Source organism: Furipterus horrens, unplaced genomic scaffold (genome assembly GCF_987537825.1).
Source record: "Furipterus horrens unplaced genomic scaffold, mFurHor1.1.pri manual_scaffold_10, whole genome shotgun sequence".
Lineage (NCBI taxonomy): Eukaryota > Metazoa > Chordata > Mammalia > Chiroptera > Furipteridae > Furipterus > Furipterus horrens.
In genome coordinates, this window is record NW_028327180.1 from 63,640,987 (window position 1) to 63,649,729 (window position 8,743).

Here is an 8,743-nt window from a genome sequence, read left to right on the forward strand (position 1 = left end):
AAGAAGACTGTACAATCATTTCTTTTATTTGTTTTTTATTTTTGTTTCTTTAGAGAAAAGAGAAGGAAGGGAGAAGGAGAAAAACAACACTGTGAGAGAGAAACATCAGTTGGGTGCCTTCCCTACTCCCATCCCCCAAGAGAGGAAGACCCAACCTAGTCATGTGCCCTGACTGGAATCTAACCTGCAACCTTTCGCTTTCAGGGATGACATCCAACCAACTGAGCCACACCACCCAGGGCACGATTGTTTAATTTTAAACTATTTTGCAGCATAGCTACCTTAAGAATTTAATATACTGTACCTTTAAATTTGTATGTCTGGGATGCAAGTATTGCTAACTGTCATGTTAGACCTCCAGATTTAAATATGATTCAGCTCTAAGGTGTTACCCTTTCAGTGGTAAAGAAGAAACCCAATTCCAAAAAAGGTCCTTTCAGCTGTAGATTTGGGGGAACTTGGCAGCCTCTCTAGAGATATCAGGTTTCTTTTTCTATCTAGAAGTAGCTGAAAATGGAAGCCGATGATTTGTAAACACTTTGTAAATTTGTATTGCTTCAATGTCTGAAATTGTGACTTCTTGAGAATTGATCCTTGATTTTCTATCCTGAGAGAGAGTCTCACTGTTTGATGGTGTGTACAAACTCATCTGAAGGAACTCTTTTAGACAGATCTTCATGACCTGTTTCCACCCGTCTGTCACCTCTTTTACACCAAAAGTAGTGTGCAGGGTGTGGTTGTTGCTTCTTTTGTACCATTTTTGGGTGGAGAAGGTGGATATGATGAAGCCAATAATTCAGGACTTAATTCCCTCTCACATTGTGGATTTTTTGCCCTTGTACCAGAGTATGAAATAGCATCTAAGAGCTCCAGCTTCAAGCTGGAAGTCCTCTGTGACAATACGCACATGGTGACAACACTCGGAACTTAAATTAGACTTCTGTGTATTCTCGCCTCTCAGTTTATTTTTTAACAGTTTAATGAGTACATCACAGAGTCTTCCATTGTGTGGAATTAGATCATCGCTTTTAAATGCTGTCATTACATCACTTAAAATAAAACTTGAATAAAATATTAAAACTTCATTTTAAAAAACGAACCAACTGGAAATCCAGGAGTTAAAAAATACACTAACTGAAAAATTAAAACCACAATGAGATATCACCTCCCACCTGTCAGAATGGCTATCATCAATAAATCAACAAACAACAAGTGTTGGCGAGGACGTGGAGAAAGGGGAACCCTCCTGCACTGTTGGTGGGAATGCAGATCGGTGCAGCCACTGTGATAATAGCATGGAGGGTCTTCAAAAAATGTTAAATGGAACTGCCTTGTGCCTCAGCAATTCCACTTCTGCGTAATTATCTGAAGAAACCCAAAACACTAATTTGAAAGAATATATGCACCCCTATCCTATGTTAATTGCAGCATTATTTACAATAGCCAAGATATGGAAGCAACCCAAGTGCCCATCAATAGAAGAGAGGATAAAAATATAGTGGTACATATATACAATGGAGTATTACTCAGCCATAAAAAAGAATGAAATCTTACCATTTGTGGCAGCATGAATGGACCTAGAGGGTATTATTCTAAGTGAAATAAGTCAGTCAGATTAAAACAAATGCCATATGATTTCACTTATATATAGAATCTAAAGAACAATCTAAATGAACAAAAGACAGAAAGAGACTCATAGATACAGAAAACAAACTAATGGTTTTCATAGAGGAAGTGGGGGAGTTGGAAGACTGGGTGAAAAAGGTGAAAAGACTGAGCAGTACAGATTGGTAGTTACAGATAGTTATGGGATGTAAAGTACAGCATAGGATATATAGTCAATAACATTGTAATAATTATGTCTGATGCCAAGTGTGTACTAGAAATACTCAGCCCTGGCTGGTTTGGCTCAGTGGATTGAGCGTCGGCCTGCGAGCTAAGTGTCGCTGGTTCGATCTTCCAGTCAGGGCACATCAGAGAAGGAAAACTCTGACTCCAAAAAACCTCCGCTGCCTTGCGGCATACCTCTTCAGGGGAAAGGCTAAGGGAGTAAACCCCGACAGAAAATCCGGAGCCGGAGTCCCTAAGGCGGTTTGACGTTGTAGTCAACACCGGCAACTCCTGCGGCGCACCTGAAACCAAGCTATATTGACTCCGTCTTTCCCTTGGACCCTTCAGCTGCGAAGAGAGGGGGGGTCTGCTGCATGGGCAACAGCAGACCCTCCATATCACCCTGCCCAGGCTCTGTAGCTTCAGCTTCACTGGAGAGGACACTCCAGCGTCATCGCAAGATGTCGATTCAACACGGGAGGAGACAGATACCGTGTCACTCCCGAGTCGGACTGCACAGCCATTTTCGGCGGTGCAGATAGACTCTTAAGAAGCTACACCATCGTCTCTCGAGACAGACGGCTGCCGACGACTAGAAATACTGGGGGGGAACACTTTGTAAAGTATATGATTGTCTAACCACTATGCAGTACATCTGAAACTAATACAAAATAATATTGAAAGTAAACAGTAATTGAAAAAAATAAATATTTTTAAATAAAATAAATACATTAACTGAAAATTTAAAAATTCACTAGAGTGCACAATATATAAAATCTGAGAAGAAAGACTATGCAAACTTGAAGATAGATCAATAAAAATGATGCAAATTAAAAACAGAGAAAAAGATTGAAGAAAAATAAACAGAACCTCAGAGAAATGTGTGACACCATTAAGCACACCAACAAACATAATTAGAGTACCAAAAGGGGAGAAGAGTGTGAGAAAGAAAAGAGACAAGTATTTTTAAAAATTAATGGCTGAAAATTTCCCAAATTTATTGAAAAACAATAACATATACATTGAGGAAGCGCAACAAATTCCCAGTAGGATAAGCTCAAAGATGTCCACAGACACTTCATAATAAAAATGCTAAAAGACAAGGAGAAAGTCTTGAAAGCAGCAAGAGAAAAATGACACTTTACATACAAAAGAACCTCAATAAGATTAACAGACAACTTCACATCAGAAAAACAGAGGCCAGAAGGCACTGAGTTAACACATTCAAAGCGCACAAAGAAAAAGATCTTTCAATCAAAATCCCTATATCCAGCAAAGCCTTAAGGAACTATTAAAGAAAGGTGACTCCAGCCCTGGCTGGTTTGGCTCAGTGGATTGAGCGCCAGCTTGTTAACCAAAAGACCACAAGTTCATGTGTGAGAGGCAACCGATTGATGTCTCTCTCCCTCTCTTTCTCCTTCCCTTTCCCTCTCTCTAAAAATAAATAAATAATTGTTTGTTTGTTTTTAAAAAAACCACTCCAGGTGGTTTTCTTATGATGTCTTTGTTTTTGACTTCATCAAAATTAAAAACTTTTGTGCATTAAAGTATAGTATCAAAAGAGTGACATACTGGATCTTCATGAGGCTGAGGAAGAGGATTTCTCCAAGGATGAGAATGAGAACAAGAGTATCCACAAACTGAAAGAAGAAGAGAGAAAACAGAAGGGCCCCAGCTTGGACTCTAAGGAGCTTGAACACAGATGCGTGAGGATTATGACAGCGTAGAGCTGCATGGAGAAGCCATACCATAATGCTCTGTTGAAGGCTGTATTATTATTTTTTAAATATTTTATTTATTTATTTTTAGAGAGAGGGGGAGGAAGAGGGAGAGAGAGTGAGAAACATTGGTGCATGAAAGAAACATCAACTGGTTGCCTCTTGCACACGCCCAACTGGGGACTTGGCCCGAAACCCAGGCATGTGACCTGACTGGGAATCAAACCAGTGACCTTTTGGTTCACAGGCCGGCACTCAGTCCACTGAGCCACACCAGCCAGAGCTGAAGGCTGGATTCTCTTTGTCACTGTAGTCCATGAGGAAGCCACTGAAGAAAACATCCATGACAAATTCTCAGAGTATGGGAAAATAAAAAGCATCCACCTCAACCTGGACAGGCGTGCAGGATAACTGAAGGGGCATACTCAAGTTGAATAAGAAACATACAAGGAGGTCCAGGCTGCTATGGAGTACTCAGTGGCCAGGATTTGATGGGACAACTGACCATGTTGAATTGGTGTTTTGTGCAGGGTCCATCCAAAGGCAAGGGGAGAGTGGCCAAAGACGCAGCCAGAGTCCAGACCGAAATTGTTGCACACAGGTCCTCCTTAGTCCAGGTGATCTTGCCAGAGATTCCATTTGACCAAGCAGCCTTGGAGAAATATGGCTGGAGTGGAACTCGCTGTTTATGTTTCGTCTCTTACCTATTTGTTTAGTGGGGTGTTTTTTGTTTGTTTAAGTTATGAATTGAGGCTCTGCTGCCTCCAACGCCCCGGCTCAGTTGGATACTCTCTCCAGCAGAAGCTTCACGACCATGGCGGAACAAACTTATCCAGGACACTGTATTTTGTCTGGGGGGTAAGGGAGGTGGCTGTTTCCTCTAGTGGAGAAAGTGCAAGACCTCCGTCCCTCATGCTTTTTATTGAGAAGGGTATGCATAGGAGATACGAGGTCAAAATTCATAAATCATCAATAGCTTTTAGGCACCTGGATTACAGTTGACAGTTACAGATTATAGATGTCAATATAGAGGGCACAGTGACCAGTCTGTGTTAGGGTCTATTAAACATCTTGACGCCACACTGGCATTAGGTTCAAGGTTTCATATATTCCTTGCTAGAGGTTGTACATAGTTAACTAAGAGATAATAAAAGCAGATCAAGTTCCAAAGCATAATAAGTATTCCTTAAATCCAATTCCCATGGAAACCCTCTGAGTGGCCTTCAGTCATGTCTCCCACACAGCCTTCCAGTGTTCTATTGAGACTTAAAAGACTTCCCCGGGTGGGAAAGTCTGGGTCACAGCCAGGGTTACAATTCCAGAAACCACAAGGAGTGGTTCACCACAATGAATAAATGTTCCATTTTTGTTATCTACATTTGAAAAAAATAAAATAAAGAGTCAAGCAAGAATCAACAGGATCAGCCCTGGCTGGTGTGACTCAGTGGACTCAGTGCTGGCCTGTGAACTGAAAGGTCACTGGTTCAATACCCAGTCAGAGCACATGCCAGGTCCCCAGTTGGGGGAGTACGAGAGGCAACCAGTCGATGTATCCCTCACACGTTGACCTTTCTCACCCTCTATTTCCCCTCTCTCTATAAGAAAAAAGATCAAATCTTTAAAAAAGAATCCACAGGATCAAAACAACACCTCTATTTCCCCTCTCGCTATAGGGAAAAAAATCAGATCTTTAAAAAAGAATCCACAGGATCAAAACAACATGCAAATACCATATCTGCTTGCCAGAAAAATAATCCTAATCCTTCTAGGAATAAGATAATATAAACCAAAACATCTAACTTTTTTTCCCCACAATGTCCAACATCCAATCAAAACTTAAGATTCATGCCCTGGCTGGATGCTCAGTTGGTTGGAAAATCATCCCATGCACCGAAAACTTGGGGGTTCGATTCCCAGTCAGGACACATACCTCAGCTGCAGGTTCAATCCCCAGTCGGGGCGTGTATGGAAGGTAATCAATATATGTTTCTCTCTCACATCAATGTTTCTTTCTCTCTCTCTTTCTTTCTCTCTCTCTGTCTCTCTCTCTTTCCTTTTCCCTCTAAAATCAATAAGCATACACTCAGGTGAGGATTAAAAACAATAATAAAATAAAAACAAAAGTTTTTTAAGATTCCATTTATTTATTTTTAGAGAGAGGGAAGGGGAATGAGACAGAGAGGGAGAGAAACATTGTTGTGCAAGAGAGAAAGAGTTGCCTCTCACACACCTGCAACAAGGGACCTGGTCCACAACCTAGGTATGTGCACTGACTTGGAATTAAACCTGTAATCTTTTGGTTCACAGGCTGGCGCTCAGTCCACTGAGCCACACCAGCCAGGGCTAAAAACAAAACTTATGAGTCATGCTAAAAATGGGAAGAAATGACTGAAAACGAAAAGAACAAAACAAACAATAGAACTATATCAACAAGTGAGTCAGACAGTGGGAGTTATCAGAAATGGATTTTTAAATAACTATTATAAAATGCTCAAGAAAATATTTTTTAAATGATGAAATTGCATCAGATATCTGGAATCTAAAAATAAGAAAAATAGCAAATTTAAATGCTAAAATTAAAAATGCTACTGTATCCAAAATTTAAAATACCATAGATGGATTGCATAGTACATTAACAGTAGTAGGACAGAGGGTTAGTGAATAAGAAGAAATGACAGTACAAAATATCCAAACAGAAGCACAAGGAAAAAATAATATGGAATATACATTGTGGAAGAGACTTACAGCACATGGTGGAAGTTCAAACATAAGTGAATAACAGGAACCCTAAGAGAAGAGAAGAAAATGAAACAAAAATAATATTTGAAGAAATGCTGGATTTCTTCAAATATTTTCTTCAAGAATTCAAATAGTCTTCAGGAATTTTCCAAAACTGCAAAGATATCAAACCATAGATTCAAGGAGCTCACTGAACTTCAATCAAGATAAATACAAATAAATATTATAAAATATAAGGACATATCATACTAAACTACTAAAAGCCAATGATAGACAGAAAATCTTAAAAACAGTCACATAAAAAGATACATTATGATCAAAGGAGCAAGAATAAGATTAGTGAAATAACATTTCAACAGAAACAGAGTGAAACAGACATGGAATGGAACAGAATGAAAAAACAGCACTTCAAATTGGTGAAAAAAAATACAACTATCAAGTTAGGACTCTATACTCAGCAAAAACATCCTTCAAAAATGAGATAGAATATAACAAATGTTGACAAAGATGCGAAGAAATTGAAACTCTCATATATTGCCGGTGGAAATTTCAAATGGTTAGCCACTGTGAAAAACAGTATGGCAGCTCCTCAAAAAGTTAAACATAAAATTTGTGTATGATGCAACTATTTTATTTCTAGATATATATCCAAACCCAAAATAATTAAAAGCAGGAATTCAAACAGATATTTGAACACCAGTGTTCATAGTAACATTATTTCAATCACCAAAAGGAAGAAGCAGCCTGAGTATCTATTGATGGATGAATGGATGGGTAAACCAAATGTGCTGTTTACATATGATGGGGGTCTCCAAAAAATTGAATTATCTTCTGGAGGGCAGTCCCCTTGTAGTACAGGCTTCCCCCACTAGGTGAGTGTTCTAGGAACCCATCTGGATCAGGGTGCCAACTGCTGTTGCTGTGAAAGGATGTGTTTCGCTTCAGTGAATTTTTTTAAAGACTCTTTCAACACGTTTGCCCATTTCATAGTGGGAAGGGCCCTGCAAAACCCCAACTTTACACTTTTTTCTAATGACACCAAGTTTGGTTTCATATGTGCAATTTTAATTACATACAAGTTTACAATGGGCTGTAAAACCTGATAGTATGTTTATATTTGCTTATTTTCATTATTTCATCACTACACTGCATGTACTAGGCTGCATAGGCCCCTCGCAGCTGCGCTACTGATCATCGGAACAACAGAATCATATTTGCTTCTTTGTACTTAAAAAGGTTCTCTTGCAGTGCAGACTTACAAATATACACAAATACGCAGGGATGTAAATTAGTTTGTGAATATAAACTTGTTTCATTTACAGTTTTAAAAATATTTTCTGTGCGTATAAATAAATATTCAGGTAAGTTGAAATTATACTAAAATAAAATAAATTCCTATTGTTGAAATTATATTAAGATAAAATTAATTCCTGTTGTTACATCAGTGCCTGGATTTTCGTAGTTTATGAATTTTTAAATTTTAATAATTAATTTATTGCACTATAACAAAAAATCTCTCCTCTAGCATTCTAATCAGACTATTAAATTTTATATTTTTATTTTGATTGGTAGCTAGAAAAATGAAACATCAAAACTTTGTGATTATTATGCTATTATTAATTATATTATATATATATTCAAATTGTACTGGAAATAAAACACTAATAGTACATAATATTTTTTATTTATTTAAAAATACGGTTAACATGTATTTTTATTTTCCCTGTCTCCCTCTTTCTTTTTAAGGCGCCCAATATTTTTTTCTGCTCCTGGGGCCTCAACCGACCTTAGTCCACCTCTGGCTGGGGATTAGCAGTAGGAACTCAAACGGTGCGTATTTAATCATAGAGATGGAGTCCTGCTATACCACTAACTTACTAGTAGTGAATTTTTTAAAGATTTTATTTACTTTTAGAGAAAGGGGAAGGGAGGGAGAGAGGGAGAGAAATATTGATGCAAGAGAGAAACCAATTGGTTGCCTCTAGTACATGCTGGGACCAGGAACCAAATCTGCAATACAGGCAGGTGCCCTGACCTTGTCGCTTTCTGGGAATACGCCCAACCAACCAAGCCACACCCATTAGGGCAGTAGTGACTCTTGAGTAAACCACTTCTAGGTTCTGGGCCTCAGTTTCCTTACCAGTGAAATGGGGAAAATATTGCCACATTAACAGACCCTTCAATGAGAACGAAATGAGAAGTGCCAAAGGCTGACCGTGAGCAAAGAGAGAGCCCTGGGTCCAGGACTGCACGACCCAGTCCAGAAAGAAAAGGGCTGCTGTAGACCTGCAGACCACCTTCCCAGCCTACACCACACGACCCTACACTCTAGGCAGCCACCCAGCAAAAGAACCGCCAGGGCGGGCACGGGAACACGAGCTGCAGCTCCCAACCTCGCGAGATTTGCTGCCAGGCAAAGTCACCCTCTCAGCCACTTCTCGCGAGACCAAGGTTCA

General features: G+C 39.2%; 1 pseudogene; it reads left to right on the forward strand.

The window, feature by feature from the left end:
- The first annotated feature begins 1,716 nt into the window (after window positions 1-1,716).
- LOC150000491 (RNA-binding protein 8A pseudogene) lies at window positions 1,717-4,191 on the forward strand (annotated as a pseudogene).
- The last annotated feature ends 4,552 nt before the right edge of the window (window positions 4,192-8,743 follow it).